A 5,956-nucleotide genomic window follows, 5' to 3' on the forward strand; every position below is an offset into this window, starting at 1 on the left:
CCAATGAATCATTGTATAGTGAATAACTTTATTCATTTTTGAATTGAATATGCAAGGGGGTGCAGTAAAATGAACAATATGGTTGTAGATTCGGGATTAAAACAACCATGAATGGTTGTAGTTAATAAATATATATAAAAAATGTTAACAAAATGGTTGTAGATATGGAATTACATATAGATTCTAAAACCGGTTGTAGATAGGATATTATAGAATAAAATGGTTGTAGATATGGAATTATAGATCCTAACAGAATGGTTGTAGATACGGAATCATTTATAGATTCTGAAAACGGTTGTAGGTAGGATATAAAATGTTAACAAAATGGTTGTAGTACATATGGAATTATATATAGATTCTGAAAATGGTTGTAGACAGGATATTATAGAATGTTAACAAAACGGTTGTAGATATGGAATTATATTCAAACTCTAAAATGGTTGTAGGTATAGAATTATAGAATGTAACAAAACGGTTGTAATATGGAATTATATTCAGATTAACAAAATGGTTGTAGGTATGGGATTATAGAATGTAACAAAACGGTTGTAGGTATGGAATTACATTCAAAATTAAAAAAATATTTGTAGATATGGAATTACATATCCAATAACAAAACGGTTGTAGACAGGATATTATAGAATGTTAACCAAACGGTTGTAGATATGGAATTACACACAGATTCTAAAAACGGTTGTAGATAGGATATCACAACCTACCCTGACCTACGACAGTTGTAGTGTTGGCGACGGGGAAGGGGGCCCATTATCATTGGGGTATTAACATCAGGCCATACCCAAACTGCCCGCCGTTGTAAACAGGGTATTGGCACCTCTGGTCCACAAACAACAACAACAGATGGGTAGAAGGAAGTCTCCTCTTGTTTGTTGTTTGTTCGTTTGTTTGTTGTTTGGATATTAGTTTGAGATTTAATTGTTCTGTTTGTTGGGGGAATTATGGGTATGGTTTAATAATAATAATAATAATAATAATAATAATAATAATAATAGTAATAATAATGGTTTATCATAAGTCACTAATATTCACAACACATTATTATTATTATTATTATTATTATTATTATTATTATTATTTATTTTATATTCACATTTTATTATTTTATTGCAATTATTATTATTCAAATTTTATTATTTTAATGCAGTTATTATTATTCATATTTTATTATTATTATTATTATTATTATTATTATTATTATTATTATATTATTATTATTATTATTTCACATATTTTGCCAGATTGAGAGAGAGAGAGAGAGAGAGAGAGAGAGAGAGAGAGAGAGAGAGATTACCCAAAAAGTCTACGGGAATTCATCTCCACATTTCAATCAAATAATTTATTATTATTATTATTATTATTATTATTATTATTATTATTATTATTATTATTATTATTATTATTATTATTATTATTATTATTATAACCTGGTTTATAAGTTTTATTCACGAATAAAATGTGGAGATAAAAAAAGGTTGAAGATTGAATAGAGGGAGTTGGACAGCTTAGTGGGAAGAATTAGTGAATGGAAATAAAAATGTATATAAGCGAATCTCTCTCTCTCTCTCTCTCTCTCTCTCTCTCTCTCTCTCTCTCTCTCTCTCTCTCGTATAGATCTATACAATTGATATAATTAGCTCCCATACAACCATTACTTAAATTACGAAAATCAAGAAAATGAAACAAAAAGGAATAATAATGAAGAATAAAAGTGGAATAAGACCACTTATGCACTTTATTCAGTCAAGTGTTTATAAAAACAAAGTTGGGAAATGATCGAAAAGTGTCAGGTAAAATGTCTGACCATAAAAAAATGGTAGTTTAACTAATAATAATAATAATAATAATAATAATAATAATAATAATAATAATAATAATAATAACACCCAGACCTCCGCAACCTAACGCAATCAGCTGATCGTCAGGGCGCGTTCAACAACTACTGCTGCAACAGGTGGGAAACGGCCAGGGTGGCGTTCTCCACGCCGCTGTAGTAACACTGGTTGACGATCTTGACCCCGGCCACGAAGACGGTCTCCGGGTAGCAGTTTTCCGTCGCGTTGCAGCTGAAGTTCTTGAACTCGACCCCCTGGATGGTGACGACGTGCGGGTTCAAATGGCGGCATTTGAGAGAGTAGTTCTGTTCGTTGGGGAGAGAAATCGGGTTTTATTTTCGAAGGGGGCGTACGGGGGGGTATGTTTGTTTGTTTGTTTAGTTATTTGTTTATTTGTTTGTTTAGTTTCGTTATTAACATCGTTTTTATTAAAGCGGCTCTTACCCCGTAAGTTTGGTAGTTGATGTTCCATGTTGAACAGTTTCCGGAGGAGTCTGGAATAGAAATATGTTTAGCTATAAAATGATAAACGTGTGCAAATGAAACTTTAACCACGGCCCGGTGGTGGCCTGGTCTGTATCGTTGCCAGATGCACGATTATGGCTAAATTTAACCTTGGATAAAATAAAAACTAGTGGTGAGGCTAGAGGGCTGTAATTTGGTATGGTTGGTGATTGGAGGGTGGGTGATCAACGTACCAATTTGCAGCCCTCTAGCCTCAGGAGTTTTGGACAGAAAAAGTGTGGACAGAAAAAAGCGCTGACAAAAAAGTGTGGACAGAAAGTGTTGACAGAAAAAAGTGCTGCCAGACAGAGAAAGCCGGCTCAAAAACATTCCTTTACAGAAAACCAAAAAATGCCCAAAATAAGTTGGGGCAGCGCTAAACTCAAACAGAAGTATGGGAGGATTGTATGGGGGTACTGGAAATGCCCCAATGACCTAGATTGTATATGGGGGGCATCAAGGTCAAGTTAACCGGGCAAAATAAGTAGACACATCGTACCAGCCACAGTCATGCCCGGGGTAGACAGTACCAAAATCATCGCTAACAATATGGGCACGCGATGGTACCCAGCGTACCCAGCACACGCCATTGTCCTGAAACAGAAGAGAAATGGGTATTTTTATTTTAAAAAATCCTGTATAATTCAAGTTCTTGAATGAGGTGTACTGCGGGGACCTAGCTTCATTGTATATTGAGTTCACTGTCAGCAATTTGAGGTTCATTGTATATTGAATTCACTCAGCAATTTGAGGTTCATTGTATATTGAGTTCACTGTCAGCAATTTGAGGTTCATTGTATATTGAGTTCACTGTCAGCAATTTGAGGTTCATTGTATATTGAATTCACTATCAGCAATTTGAGGTTCATTGTATATTGAATTCACTGTCAGCAATTTGAGGTTCATTGTATATTGAATTCATTATCAGTAATTTTAGGTTCATTGTATATTAATTCACTGTCAGCAATTTTAGGTTCATTGTATATTGTGTTCACTATCAGCAATTTAAGGTTCATTGTAGATTATATTAACTATCAGTAATTTTAGGTTCATTGTATATTGAATTTACTTGTCAACAATTTTAGGTTCATTGTAGATTGAATTCACTATCAGCAATTTTAGGTTCATTGTAGATTGAATTCACTATCAGCAATTTTAGGTTCATTGTATATTGAATTCACTATCAGCAATTTTAGGTTCATTGTATATTGAATTCACCATCAGCAATTTTAGGTTCATTGTATATTGAATTCACTATCAGCAACTTGAGGTTCATTGTAAATTAAATTCACTATCAGCAATTTTAAGTTCATTGTATGTATGATTCACCATCAGCAATTTTAGGTTCATTGTAAATTGAATTCACTATCAGCAATTTTAAGTTCATTGTATGTATGATTCACCATCAGCAATTTTAGGTTCATTGTAAATTGAATTCACTATCAGCAATTTTAGGTTCATTGTAGGTTTATTTCACTATTAGCAATTTTAGATTCATTGTGCTTGATCCAAGCTTCCGTTACAATGGGTAAAAACACTGATGATAATGAGTATAATGACTAGAATAATGAAGCTATTTCTGAAAGTTAACGAGACAAAATTGAAACAAAAGCAATTTTAAGTTCATTGTACTTGATCCTATAGCTGCCGTTACAATGACTACGAACCCTGATGACAGTGATTATAATGACTAGAATTATGAAGTTTCATATACAAAATTGACAATAATAAAAAACTTTAGGTTACAATGACTACAAAATGATGATAATGATTATAATGAATAATATTCTGTACCTGTCGTTTTTCCCAAGTGATTTCAGACCAAAAAGTTGTCAAATTTCTGTTAAGTTGTTCCTCTAAAGTTGTTCTTCTAAGTTGTTATTCTAAGTTGTTCCTCTAAGTTGTTCTAACTTGTTCCTCCAAGTTGTTCTTCCACTGTTCTGGCAACAAAGTGGAACTGTGGCATCCATACCCTTTGCTGGGGGTATATATATATACAGTTGTATCCGGTGGGCATATCAGCTGGTGGGCGAGACATGTATACCCAACCACTGGGCATAGGGTATAGGGGGCCTATACCCATTTATATACATTTTATTGTCGATTTCCGAAGTATAACTTTTCCTTGAAGTGGAATTACGCTGTTAATAACGAGAGAGAGAGAGAGAGAGAGAGAGAGAGAGAGAGAGAGAGAGAGAGAGAGAGAGATTTGGTTATAAATAAAAAGAGAGAGAGATTAGGGTATAAATAGAGAGAGAGAGAGAGAGAGAGAAATTCGACATTTAATGATTCCCACCCGTTATCTCAGCCCAATTATTTTGGTTCCTGTTCGTAATTATCGGGCGATAATTCCTAACCCCGGTTGTTATTGATAACTACAACAGGATGTTATTTTATCTCGCTCGTGGGGAAGTTTTTGTGATTGTTTGTGATTGTTTGTGATAATTTTAATTGGGAATTTTTTTTTATTTTATTCCAGTTGGTGTGGCGTTGTGGATTTATTATTATTATTATTATTATTATTATTATTATTATTATTATTATTATTATTATTATTATTATTATTATTATTATGTTGTGAAAGATATTAATTTCTGTAATATTATTTATGTTTTCACTTTAATAATTAATAATAATGTACCGTTATTTTGCAGATTTATAAAGGGGAATATTATTATTATTATTATTATTATTATTATTATTATTATTATTATTATTATTTAGGAGAAGACACTACCAGATTATAACTTTAAAATAATAATAATAATAATAATGATAATAATAATAATAATAATAATAATAATAATAATAATAATAATAATTATAATAATAATATACTTTATACGAGGAAAGGAACCTATCAGGGTATTGTAACTAAAATAATAATAATAATAATAATAATAATAATAATAATAATAATAATAATAATAATAATAATCTCCCTTTCATTTCCTTCATCTTAACCACCCTCTGGTACAAGTACAAGTTAATCCTTTAATTTAAAGAGCCAATAAATCCGATAAATCCGAGAAAAATCCTTCCACCAAACGATTGTCTGAGTTTGCCCTTAAAAGTAAACAACTTCTTCCTTCTTCTTACGTTTTCTATGATGAGGTTAATGGCGGTAGGGACTAAGGAACACTTATAGGGAAACTTATGGATTATTATTATTATTATTATTATTATTATTATTATTATTATTATTATTATTATTATTATTATTATCTTTTTCTGTGGACTTTCTTAAGGGAAGGTTATCACTTTGCTGTGGACTTTCCTAAGAGAAAATTATCACTTTCCTGTGCACTTTGTAAGAAAAAGTATTACTTTCTTGTGCACTTTCTAAGAGAAAATTGTCACTTTTCCTGTGCACTTTCTATGAGACACTTATCACTTTCCTGTGCACTTTCTGAAAGAAAATTATTACTTTCTTGTGTACTTTCTAAGAGAAACTTACCACTTTCCTGTGCACCTTCTAAGAGAAAATTACCACTTTCCTGTGCACTTTATGAGAAGATTATCACTTTCCTGTGCACTTTTCTGAGAGAAACTTACCACTTTCCTGTGCACCTTCTAAGAGAAACATACCACTCTCCTGTGCA

General features: G+C 31.9%; 1 long non-coding RNA gene across 2 annotated transcripts; it reads right to left on the minus strand.

Moving 5' to 3' along the window:
• Positions 1 to 404: 404 nt before the first annotated feature.
• Positions 405 to 4,328, minus strand: LOC136856273 (uncharacterized). Of its 2 annotated transcripts, XR_010858295.1 has the most exons (5): positions 4,149 to 4,328; positions 2,854 to 2,948; positions 2,295 to 2,344; positions 1,908 to 2,155; positions 405 to 938 (listed from the first exon to the last, which is right to left on the minus strand). It is a non-coding gene; the product is annotated as an uncharacterized lncRNA (long non-coding RNA). The 2 variants fall into 2 exon arrangements; XR_010858294.1 differs by having other exon boundaries at positions 405 to 2,155; positions 4,149 to 4,327.
• Between the last annotated feature and the right edge of the window lie 1,628 nt (positions 4,329 to 5,956).

This window comes from Macrobrachium rosenbergii, chromosome 35 (assembly GCF_040412425.1).
Source record: "Macrobrachium rosenbergii isolate ZJJX-2024 chromosome 35, ASM4041242v1, whole genome shotgun sequence".
In the NCBI taxonomy this organism is placed as follows: Eukaryota; Metazoa; Arthropoda; class Malacostraca; order Decapoda; family Palaemonidae; genus Macrobrachium; species Macrobrachium rosenbergii.